Source organism: Filicampus tigris, chromosome 3 (assembly GCF_054856515.1).
Source record: "Filicampus tigris isolate MCC_2025a chromosome 3, RoL_Ftig_1.0, whole genome shotgun sequence".
NCBI classification, from domain to species: domain Eukaryota; kingdom Metazoa; phylum Chordata; class Actinopteri; order Syngnathiformes; family Syngnathidae; genus Filicampus; species Filicampus tigris.
The window spans coordinates 31,538,881-31,552,279 of record NC_141219.1 but is presented as its reverse complement, the minus strand read 5'-3'; the positions used below and the strand labels follow the sequence as shown (position 1 = coordinate 31,552,279).

Genomic DNA, 13,399 nt, shown 5'->3' with positions numbered 1-13,399 from the left:
TAATGTTTGTCATTATTTGGCTGAAGCTCTATCTATTCATCTAGCCATTATCCAGCCATCCATCATTTGCTGTATCAATCCATCCTTACACTGTTGTTCATAAAGATTAAATAAAATATACGTCTATACTGTACAATATCTATTTTCTGAACCACTTATCCTCACTAGGGCATATATATAATTTTTTACCTCTTTCCATACAATTATTATGTGCTCGTACAAATTTTGGTCTGGTTCTCAAAGGAGCACCAGAGATTGTTTGCGACTTCTTGCAAATTTTTTCATGACCCACCAGCCTCACTGGATAAACAAAATAGAGGTATACGTGGATATCACTCCATGTACTTTATTTTCAACTCAATGTGAAAAAAGCAGTACATCTTTTTAGTGCTGTAACTTTCAACTACTCTTCAAGCACTGAAAACTAAAAAACAATGACAGCTTTTTCAAACACTGAAAATCAAATGAAACTGACAGCAGTTTCTGAGTTCTGTTATACGGCAGGACATCATCACCACTCGCCTCCACTGTCTTTCTCTTGTTCAAAAACAATAGATCAGGGCATGTAGAAGTGGGGCCATAGTAGGGTTGCCAACTCCCTGAAAAATAAATAAGGGACACTGGCAGGGACGGTCGACTTGACTGACTTAAACCTACCTGGCGTGATTTTTTTTTTTTTTGTGACTTTTTTTTTTATGGGTGAAACTATTTTTAACTATTCAAACCCAAGTTGAATAAGAAGCGTATTTTTTAAGGCTATGAACACATTAAAACATTTATTATCTAGAAATTTACTTTGATACAAACTAACAAAATTAACCTTTCATGCTTAACTTAAGAACATTCATTCAGGATGTAACTTATGAACCCCTCAATGCCACATTATTTGGAGACAGCCTATTTTTTCCTCATTTATATTTCCTCTGAGATCTTGCTGCGGTGAGGAGCGGTTTATCTTTGACATATGCAGAGTAAAATGCTGAACAAGACATGTCATAGTTTAGCAGAACATTTGTTTCACACATTTGTCCACTTACTCTTCAAAAAGTAGAAAAATAATATAAACAATTAATTGAATTATGGAAGTTTGAATGCATATAAGAAGGCTGACCCACGGACGGCCCACGGCCTTCTATGTATTCAAACTTCCATAATTCAGTGCCAGTAGCACTTAAACAGAGTCTGACAGTTGAGGAGACAAAGTGTTACCTTCAAAAAGAGACCACCGATACTCCAAATGGTTCAAGTACAGCATCGAATATACTTTGGTGCACCTTTCGTTCAGGTAAAACTGCCAAGTGGAATGGCAAAGGGGTACAGGGGAAGTTAATCAAACATATCTTTTTAAGAATATGTTCTATGCAGGCCCACTGGTTGAAACAAGGCATTCTGATTAAAATGACATTAAGCTCAGGGCTCAAATAACGACCAATCATGGCTCAGCTTCAGAAAACAGGTGAGCTGTGATTGGTCGTTACCTGAGCCCTGAGCAACTGTGATGTCATTTGCAGTCGACAGAAGTGACAAAATGGCCGTCCCCAGCGATGGCTAAAAGATGTGCTACCTGCAACATAGCCGCCGATCTCTATGTAACAATGTCGGCACACAACTTTGGGACTTATCCACGTACCTTGCCCCATCGGCGATATTAACAGGAAAGCCAAAATGTTCCCAAACAGGAGACTGCAGTGTACGGGGGGACCTTCGAGCTGTGGCTTATATGCCATAATAATGCCATTTATCCATGCATTTATGATTTATAACGGATTCTGGCTTACTGGTTCCTCTTCTGTGCCCCCACCCTCCTACGCAACACTCAATAGCGTTCGTGTGAAAACTTGCCTACTCGCGCGTAAGCTTGCGCTAATAATAAAAACTGATCAGAAACAGTACGCAAGTGTACCGAACAGAACATGCCGTATTGAAACGTATTAATCCACCCACATATACCGTTACACTCCTATTACATAGCATATCTATCTCAGGTGTTGCCTGGTGGACAACAAATTTGTCTAGGGTTCCCTTAGTTTTTGCTGTGTCTTGTATCTCGTCTGTGTCCACCACTGATAGCATGCTACTTGAGGTCAGTCAGTCCGCCATGGGCTATGGAAAAAGTGCTCCGGAAAACAGTGCAGTGCGCTTGATATACATTTTCTCACACTTTTTGACAATCATTTTTTTGGGGAATAATATGAAGTTCAAATCCTCCTTAGACAACCACAATTATGCTATTCTTAATATTCAATACAATAAAAAAAACACAACGAAACACAAATTCAAAAATTAACGTATTGGCCCGAATATAAGACGGCCCTGATTATAAGACGACCCCCTCTTTTTCAAGACTCGAGTTTGAAAAAAGTTATTTTGAACACCAAATTAATTTTTATACAGAAAATAATTACTGTACATCTGAAACAAATGATTATAACAATATATTTGAGAGAAAAGGCATGCTATTTTGCCTCATTCGAATCTTAATATCTCTTAATATCTCTCTCTCTCTGTTTCCGGCGCCGCGCGAGTGGCAGCCCGCTACAGTAGCTCCGGCTCATCGGTGAGCCTTTTCGTGTGTTTTTGTTCTTTAATATTACTCTACCTCATACCTTTTTCATATAGTTGATAGTCGTAACTTGCGTAGCAATGGGCACCCAAACTGCGGTATTCTTGCTGCTGCTGATGGCTATTTTTTGCGCGATCGTGTCCAGCGACTTGGCTCGGAGCCGAGCCCCCATTGTTTACAGCTGGAATCAGCTGTTAGCACTCCGTGCTAACCATGCGCCGGCTCCCGGGGCGAGACCCGATATCCCCCGTGAGCTGAGGAGGAAGAGACGGGGATCTCGTGCGGGGGTTAAACGCCGGGAAAGGAGGAGACGATACCATCCCGTCCTCCCGTCTGTTATCATGGGGAATGTTAGATCGCTCCCCAACAAGATGGACGAGCTAGCGGCGCTTACCCGGCACGAGAGGGACTTCCGGGAGGCTAGCCTGATGCTATTCACGGAGTCGTGGCTAACAGCGCTAACGCCGAACGCGGTCGTAGAATTGGACGGCTTCCAAATCATACGCGCGGACAGGACGCTGGAGAGTGGAAAGAGGAAAGGAGGAGGGCTGGCTGTGTTTGTGAACGATAGATGGTCTAATCCTGGGCACATCACGATTAAGGAGCAGCTTTGCAGCAGGGATATTGAGCTGCTAGCTGTTGGCATGAGGCCATTCTACATCCCGCGAGAGTTTAGTCATGTGATCGCGGTGACCGTCTACGTCCCACCAGCTGCCAGCAGCGACACAGCCTGTGATGTCTTGACAGGCTACAAACACAGCACCCAAATGCCCTGGTACTCATCTCTGGTGACTTCAATCATGCCCCCTTCGTCCTCTCTGCCTTCATTTACACAGTATGTCACCTGCCACACCAGAGACAATAAAACACTGGACCTTTTCTATGCCAACACCAAGGAGGCATACACATCACTGCCACTCCCCCCGCTGGGCAAAGCTGATCACAACCTGGTGGCTCTCCAGTCTGTGTACAAACCTCTGGTCCGCAGGCAGCCAGCATGGTTCAGAGATGGTCTGGAGAGGCCGAGGAGGCCTTAAAGGACTGCTTCAGCACAACTGTGTGGGAAGTATTCAGCGATGCTCACGGGGAAGACATTAGTAGTCTAACGGACACTGTTACAGACTATATAAATTTCTGCATGGAGAACACCATACCCACTAGGACAGTAAGGTGTTTCTCCAACAACAAACCCTGGATCACACTAGACATAAAAGCTCTCCTGAAGGAGAAGAGGAGGGCTTTTGCGTCAGGCAACATAGAGGAGCGGAGGACTGTGCAGCGCCAGCTGAGGAGGAGGATCAGAGAGGGGAAAAGGTCCTACAGGAGGAGGATGGAGGAGCAGCTGCTGCAGAATAACGCCAGGGGAGTCTGGAGGGGCCTGAAGACCATCTCAGGCCACGGACAACCCAAGACCCGGACTGGGGGGGACCTGCAGTTGGCAAATGAGCTGAATCTCTTTTTCAATAGGTTCGATCAGATGCCTGCCTCCACTCAGTCTCTCCTGCTGCAGCCTCCACCTACTCCTCCTGCTGGGCGTGTCACCCCCTCCCCCCTTTTCTCCACAGCCTCCAGCTCCCAGCTTCACCAGATAGCCAACACTCCCTCCTGCCCAGCCTTGGCCTTCACAACATCTCAGGTGAGGAACCAGCTGAAGAAGATGAAGGCGAGGAAGGCAGCGGGTCCAGATGGCATCAGCCCCCAGCTCCTCAAATCCTGCGCAGACCAGCTGTGTGGAATTGTCCAGCACATGTTCAACCTGAGCCTGAAGCTGGGCAGGGTCCCCCAGCTATGGAAAACATCCTGCCTGGTCCCGGTGCCAAAGACCCCCCACCCGAAGGAGCTCAACAGCTTCAGACCAGTGGCGCTGACGTCTCACCTGATGAAGACCCTGGAGAGACTGGTCCTTGTCCACCTGCGCCCCCTGGTGAGCTCCTCAATGGACCCACTCCAGTTCGCATATCAGCCTGGCATCAGTGTGGATGATGCCATCATCTACCTCCTCCACACTTCACTCTCCCACCTGGAGAAGGCGGGGAGCACTGTGAGGATCATGTTCTTTGATTTCTCCAGTGCTTTCAACACCATCCAGCCCACCCTACTGGGAGACAAGCTGGAGCGGGCGGGGGTGGCCCACCACCTCACCACATGGATCCAGGACTACCTCACAAACCGGCCACAGTATGTGAGGACACAGGACTGTGTGTCTGACGTGCTCCTCTGTAGCACGGGGGCCCCACAGGGAACTGTCTTGGCTCCCTTCCTGTTCACCCTCTACACCTCGGACTTCAAATACAACACCCCTACCAGTCACCTGCAGAAGTTCTCTGACGACTCTGCGATTGTCGGCCTCATCACAGGCGGAGATGATCGGGAGTACAGAGAACTTACTCAGGGTTTTGTGGACTGGTGCCAGCAGAACCGCCTCCTGATCAATGCGGGGAAATCCAAAGAAATGGTGGTGGATTTCGGTAGGCGCCAGCACTCTTCACCTGCACCAGTGAATATCCGAGGAACAGATGTTGAGAGAGTCTCAACTTACAAGTACCTGGGTGTTCATCTGAACAATAAACTGGACTGGTGCGACAACACAGACGCCCTCTATAGGAAGAGTCAGAGCAGACTCTTCCTACTCAGGAGACTGAGGTCTTTTGGGGTTCAGGGGACACTCCTCAGGAACTTTTATGACTCTGTGGTTGCATCGGTCATCTTCCAGGGAGTGGTCACCTGGGCAGGCGGCGTCTCGGCCCGGGTCAAGAAGTGGCTGGACAAACTGGTCTCTGTCCTGGACTGCTCCCTGGACTCTGTGGACTCGGTGGGGGACAGGAGGATGTTGGCCAAGCTGTCATCAATGCTGGGCAACCCGGACCACCCCCTCCAGGGCACCCTAACAGCACTCCACAGCACCTTCAGTGACAGACTGTTACACCCTCGCTGTGCAAAGGAGAGATTCCGCCGTTCCTTCTTGCCTGCTGCTGTCAGACTCTTTAACAAGAACATTGTGTAGTCTCTACAAACTAGCGGACATTAGTGCAATTGTGCAGTCCTGCACCTGAGCTCATATCGTGCAATACCCAATATTCCCCACTACTGTAATACTGTGCAATACTCAACATTCCCCACTACTGCTAGTCTAGTTTTATTTTTATCCAATGTTGTTCCTTACATTTCACTACAGCACTGCAGCACTGTCACTTACTTATAGTATTTTTTCCTCTGTACTATGTACAGGCCGAAATGAGTGTTCCTCATATTTTTATGTAGATGTAGGTTGGCAGGTGGTAGGCGTATATCTTTAAAAACAACTATTGCCTGCATGTGGGTCCGGCAGTTTGATTGACAGCATAACCCTACCTCTCACAGTCCCGTACACAGACAGTCACACCCGCCCGGACACACCACACCACACACCCCCCCCCCCCCCCCCCGCACCCCCCCCCCCCACACACACACAGCCAGAGACCCCGACCCCATAATAGCCTCCACAATGTGTTGTCTGCTCTCAGCACACAGGGGTTTGATAAAAAACACGATTTCAGATGCACGTTTGAAAATTGGTGCCTGCCGATCAGACATGCAGGACAGTGAGTCAATTTGTGGGACACATCAAAAATCATTAAAATGCGGGACAGTCCCGCGCAAATCGGGACATATGGTCCCTATCTGTGACCCCTGCACGATGTAAGTCACGCACGCGCAGGTCAGCCATATTTGATCGCTAACTATGGCAACTACACTAAGACCAAATATCTAAGGTAATGAACAACACTTTGATAAAATGGAACATTTTAGAAGGACACTGAAGAGACATAAAACAAAATGGACTGTTAAAATAGCAAATAGTATGATTTTCATCCATCCATCCATCCATCCATCATCTGCCGCTTATCCAAGGTCGGGTCGTGGAGGCAACGGCTTCAGCAGGGAAGCCTAGACTTTCGTCTCCCCAGCCATGTCTTCCAGCTCTTCTGGGGGTATCTCAAGGCGTTCCCAGGCCAGCCGGGAGACATAGTCTCTCCAGCGTGTCCTGGGTCGTCCTCGGGGCCTCCTGCCGGTGGGACACCTCACCAGGGAGGCGTCCAGGAGCCATTCTCAGATGCCTGTGCCACCTCAGCTGGCTCCTCTCAACATGGAGGAGCAGCGGCTCGGCTCTGAGTCCCTCCCGGATGACCGAACTTTTCACCCTATCTCTAAGGGAGACCGGACACACAGCGAAGGAAACCCATTTCGGCCGCTTGTATCCAAAATCTTGTTCTTTTGGTCACGACCTACAACTCATGACCATAGGTGAGGGTAGGAACGTAGATTGTTCGGTAAATTGAGAGCTTCGCCTTTCGGCTCAGCTCCTTCTTCACCACGACAGACCGATACAGAGTCCGCATCACAGCGGCTGCTGCACCGATCCGCCTGTCAATCTTCTGTTCCATCGTAGCTTCACTCGTAAACAAGACCCCAAGATACTTGAACTTCTCCACTTGGGGCAGAATTTCATCCACGACCTGGAGAAGGCACTCCACCGTTTTCCGACTGAGGACCATGGTCTCAGATTTGGAGGTGCTGATTTTCATCCCAGCTGCTTCACACTTGGCTGCGACCGCTCCAGCGAGAGCTGGAGATCGCGGCTTGAAGAAGCCAACAGTACCACATCATCTGCAAAAAGCAGAGATGCAATTCTGACGCCACCAAACCGGACCCCTTAAAACCTCGGCTGCGCTTAGAAATTCTGTCCATAAAAGTTATGAACAGAATCGGTGACAAAGGGCAGCCTTGGTGGAGTCCAACCCTCACTGGAAACGAACCCGACTGCGGACCAAACTCTGACATCGGTGGTACAGGGACCGAACAGCCCGTATCAGGGGGCCCGGTACCCCGTACTCCCGAGGCACCGCCCCACAGAACTCCCCGAGGGACACGGTCGAACGCCTTCTCCAATTTCACGAAACACATGTAGACTGGTTGGGCGAACTCCCATACACCCTCGAGGACCCTGCTGAGGGTGTTGAGCTGGTCCACTGTTCCACGGCCGGGACGAAAACCACATTGCTCCTCCTGAATCAGAGATTCGACCTGCTGACGGACCTTCCTCTCCAGCACCCCTGAATAGACCTTACCAGGGAGGCTGAGGAGGCTGATTCCTCTGTAATTAGAACACACCCTCTTAAAAAAGGTGACCACCACCCCGGTCTACCAATCCAGAGGCACTGTCCCCAATGTCCATGCGATGTTGTAGAGGCGTGTTGACCATGACAGCCCCACAACATCCAGAGCCTTGAGGAACTCCGGGCAGATCTCATCCACCCCCGCGGCTTTGCCACCGATGATCTTACCTTACGGCCACAGCTCCGATCGGCCGCCTCAACAATGGAGGCATGAAACATGGTCTACTCTGACTCAATGCCCCCTGCCCACCCTGGTACGTGGGCAAAGTTCTGCCGGAGGTGGGAGTTAAAACTCTTTCTGAGAGGGGATTCTGCCAGACGTTCCCAGCAAACCCTCACAATACGTTTGGGTCTGCCGGGTGCGACCTGTCCCAATTCCGCATGATGCAAGACGGAGAAGACCCAAATGCGAGAGGGCATGGCAGGAGGACAGTTTATGAGATTTTAATGATATGAAATGAAATGAAATACAATTGACCGGATATTGATGTTTGGCATGGTGATGAGGCTTGGTTGGGCGTGGTGACAAGGTTCTGCTTGGCGTAGTGACGAGATTTGACAACAGGTAACTCAGTTCAAAACAACAGCAATGACAACAAGGACGACAACTAGGACAACAGCGACTACACGACAAGGACCCGACAAGGACTGAACAAAACCTAGCAACTTATATACAAGCACACTGATGAGAGAGCGAGAAATACCTGGGCAAGACACACACGGTAGGAGTGAGCTGATTGGCTAACACTAGGGAGTGAAAGGCACACAGGTGGACACAATAATCACAAAGAGACAGACACAGAACTCTGACCACGAGACAGGAACATTGAAAAAACATTAAACTAAAAAAAACAACAAGACACAGATCATGACAGTACACCCCTACGCTCAAGGGACGGATCCAAGATTTCCAGCAAAAAACAAAACAAATTAAAAAAACGAGACAGGGCGGTTGGAAAGGGGCCAGAAGGCAGGATTACAGCCCAGCAAACAAGGGCCTGTTGGGTGGGCGTCCCGGAGGCCTGGAGAGCCGAACCAGAAGGGGCCAATTGTGCGGGCGTCCCGGAGGTCCGAAGAGCAGAACCTGAAAGGGCCAATCGGGCGGTCGTCGCGGAGGCCCGAAGAGCGGAACCTGAACGGGCCAATCGGGCGGTCGTCCCGGAGGCCCAAACAGCGGAACCTGAAGGGGCCAATTGGGCCGTTGTCCCGGAGGCCCGAAGAGCGGAACTTGAAGGTTCCTGTCGGGAGGCCGTCACTGAGGAGAAGGCGGCAGGGACGGCAAGGGACTTGCAGCTGCCGATAAGCTGGGCACTTGCAGCTGCCGAGGGACCGGCGGCAGTCACGGGAACTTGCAGCTGCCGAGGAGCTGGCACGGGGACTTGACACTAACGAGGAGCCGACACGGGGACTTGACACTGGCGGGGAGCCGACACGGCGACTTGACACTGGCGAGGAGCCAGCACAGGGTCTTGACGAGGAGCCGGCACGGGGACTTGGCGAGGAACCGCCACAGGGACCTGGCGAGGAGCCGGCACAGGGACCTGGCAAGGAGTCACATGTTGCGATGACATACAGTTTGCCCCGGCTCGGCCCTGGAATTTTTTTTGCCACGGAGTAGAGGATCCACTACACAGCTTGTAGCTGCTGTGAAGCAAACTAGTTTGGCAGTGGCGTGGGTGTTATGTCACGTATGTGTGCGTAAAGAAGCTACACATGCATGTACTACCTTGGCCCCCACCTTCCAGATCGTTTTCACAATACAATTAAATGCATCGTCTAGTCATTTAGGTCCCTTTGTGTTAGCGGGCACGATATCCATTGTTGTTGCTATGTTTTTGATCGTTGCTCGACAGTAAAAACGCCGACCGGAATTGGCCATCAAAGGCAGAGGAAATTCCGCCCTGGGGTGTCCTCATCAGTAGCCGTAGCGACGGCCCCCCGACTTGGAATGAGACCAACACATTTTCAAAACAAAGCGTGTGAGTTGTGCGCAAGTATAAAGGCAAACTGTGCGCAACACTGCCGCCGTGACGTGCTCGCGGATGTCGCCCGCGAGAGTATAAAGAAGCCTGAAGTGGGCAAATGAACGCTTCAAACGCGCCACGTTTCAAACTGTGCATACTTACTTGTTTGTAACCCTCAACAGTTGCTCTGCCTTTTCTGGAGGCCGTGGTATGGAGTCTTACAATTAAGGTCAAGTTCATGCACTTCTTCTGGTGTCTTCCCTACTAAAACAACCAACATGACAGGACAGTATTTCATTGCGTCTTTATTGAATTTGAGCAACCTCGTTCTAATTCACATCTCTCTCTTTTTCTTCTTCAATCCGGAAATGTGCCGTAGCAACTCAAAAAGTAACAAATACTTAAGCAGGATAAAAATAAATATATACTCACAACACAATATTGCAGCATGTTAGAAAAATAATAAATCCTGTGAAAAACACTCATCTCCAATTTTGGAAACTTTTTTAATTTTCACTTTAATGCAATGTCGGTAACGCAGAAACATAATTTATGTAAAATTAAGAAAATGAGAAAAAATGGAGTTAAGGGTTTTTTACATGACGATATGCAATCCCAAAATCAATACACCAAAATGAAAATATCAATTGGCAACTAAATCATATCGTCGCTGTCATGTGAAAAACACTTATCTCCATTTTTTTTCATTTTCCTTTTTTTACCTGAATCATGTTTCCGCGTTACCGAAATCGCACTAAAGTGAAAATTAAAAAAGTTTCCAAAATTGGAGATAAGTGTTTTTCACAGGACAGGGACGATATGTTGCACTTGCGTTTGGAGCCCTGGCGGGAACGCTGTGCACTGCGCACGTTCGGCCTGCACGGAGGGGAGAACTAAAGAAAGGAGAAGAAGAATGAGACGAAGAAGAAGAAGGAGCGTGGCGTTTGACCGCGGGAAATTTGAAACCTGAATGCCGCAGCCGCTTCATTCATGCACATCGGAGAGGGAGAGCTTTTGCTTGGTAGAAGACAACGACTGGCAAAACGAAAAAAAAAATTCGACATGGCAATCAAGTGGCCGAAACTCCCCTCCGTGCAGACCGAACGTGTATAGTGCAGAGCGCTTCCGCCAGGGCTCCCAATGAAAGTACACATAGTTGGGTAACTACTAGTGCCGCATTTGATGCATGTTTGAAGCGTGTCCACAACGTGTTTGAATAGTGAATTAGCCAGCTAATGAGCTTTAAATAAACCTCTGCCGTTAGCATCTCTCTGGGGCGCGTCATGCACGTCATGTCATCTTCCAAACCGCTTATCCTATACAGGGTTGCGGGGAGTTGCTGGAGCCTATCCCAGCCGTCAACGGGCGAAGGCAGACTACACCCCGAACTGGTCGCCAGCCAGTCGCAGGGCACACACAGACACCGTCACTGAGCGGGAATCGATCCCACGCTGCCCGCACACAACTCGGGCGTGTGTACCACTACACTATTAGCGGACCATGCGTCATGCACGGACCCTTCTTTTTTTTTTTGGGGTGGTCGGGTGTGGATGTAAGGACGGAACCGCTTCAAAAGGACGGGGTCGGAGGACGATCATTTTTTATGAATAAGAACGGAGGGACGAGAGCGGGCGGGTACCCAGGTCGCGGACGGAGGACGGACCGGCAAAAGAGGGTCAAGTGCCCAGCTCTACGGAATGCCTGTGAATGTGTTATTACATGGATGAGAAGAGATGGGTACTTTAGCCTATTTTGTCTGTCCTACGTCTGCGATCTGGGCACCCTTCCTTCATTGTCCCTCCGTCGTTATCCATAAAGCTAATCGTCCTCCATCCCTGTCTGTCATCATCCTTTTAAAGCACTTATGTCCTTACATTTCAACAGTCCATCACCCCACCCCTACTCCAAAAAAAAAGAAAAAGAAAAAAAAGCATCCGTGCATGATGCCATGGGAGAGAGGCTAACGGCAGAGGCCGCCATGTCATCAGTGTTAACAGTGTCAAACCAGCTCATAGCAACAAAAAATATTGAATTATACTAATTATAAAAAAGTCAAATTTACAGGTCCCTCAAGTGCGATGGATGAAAAATTTACTCGCACTGTCTAAAATTTTATGGGCAAAATGCGATCATTTAGGGACATTCTGCACTGTTCCTGGGTGGTTGGTGTTCATTACATTGACTAGTTTATGTATAGAGTTTGCCAGACGTTTGCCAGCTTGCTGTAAGCGCATAATCACGTTTCTACCACTAGAGCCGTGTTGCGTCTTTCTACCTAGAGCTGGGAGAGCGTGTACGTCATTTTGCTTTTTGTTTTTTCATCAAATTCTCAGTCTTTTAGCCATTTAAAATGTAAATTTCAACTTTGCTTCTGGTACAGTTTGGTGTAGGTAGGAACACCAAAGAAATTGCTTAATGTTGACGACTTGAAAACAGAAGGCCATGGGTAGGTTTGGGTAAAAGCGGGTTAGTGTCCAATAACCTGTACTGTATCAGTGCACACGGTTTCAGCGCAACTCGCAGTGACAAACAACAATTTGTTGCTCTTTCAAAATTTGCAGTAAACATGCGCACTCGCGCACTGCTTATGTGCACCCCTGATTATGAAAAGGTTTTTCTTACAGATTGTACCTGGGCAAAAATGATTACTGATGCATTTAAACCTTTAAAGCCTAAAGCGCCTGGCTCAACAGCTCCCCAAACTCACGATACTGTACCAAAGCGCATGATATTGTAAAACAAAAAAAAAAAGGAGCTCATATTAAAAAAAACAAAAAACATCGCCATTCTGTTTTTGTAGACAATAACAGCATTCACAAAGAAATAGGCTTGGTTAGTCATGCGCTCCTATTGGCTCAGCGGGGCAAAGTATCATGGTTTATGTAGTTCACAATGCTGTGTTCGGCTGAAGTGGGCTGACGGAGATGTTGAAAAATATTTGCTGTTATGGCTGATTTATGGGACCTTTTTATTGGTTCGACCAGTTTTGTTCATGTGATCAATAATTAGTTTGATTTCTGTTTAGTTGGGTCTTGTGAGTGTGTGTATTGTTTCTGTAGAACACGAATTACATATAAAACTGGAGCTGCAAGCAGCTATAAAGGGCCCTCGCAGCCCTGGCAACTTTGGGGTACCGGCACATTGGGATGCTCGCACATCGGAATTGAATAATTTAATTTATCATGTAGATCAAGTTACAGCAGCTTTTGGAGTCAAGGTGTGTCCAAATTTTAAAGTAAATTAAAAATGGCGGACTTCCTCTTAGGTTTAGGGACAAAGAGGCTTTTTTGTAGGTCTTATTCTACATATACTACCAGGTTTTCGCAGATGTAGGGGAAATGCACAACCGGGGCCGCTTTTTTAAAACAGTCTAGGTGGCGGTAGCGAGCCATCTTTTAAAGATTGCACAATTGAATAAGTAAATATTGATGAATTTAACAGGCCTACTATGTGTGCACAGTTTTATGAGTTTTTGTGCATGTTTACATTCTAAAAATCAGCATTGTGTTATTGGCAAACTGGGCGTTAAAATGGCAACAGCTTTTTAAGAAAAATCTCAAACTTCGTGTTTTAACATGTTTTATCATGCAGGCCTAAACACTCTTCCGAGCAAATATGAAGGAGATCTGGCTAATCTGCCAGGAGATAAACATGAAAGAATAAAACATGTACTTCATTTAGACAGTATGTGGCGCTCCTACTATACGATGAAAAGT

General features: G+C 48.0%; 1 protein-coding gene across 5 annotated transcripts in view; it reads left to right on the top strand.

Moving 5' to 3' along the window:
- Positions 1-13,399, top strand: part of arnt2 (aryl-hydrocarbon receptor nuclear translocator 2) — a 192,324-nt gene that overhangs the window by 48,014 nt on the left and 130,911 nt on the right. The gene's annotated exons all lie outside the window — the stretch shown is intronic.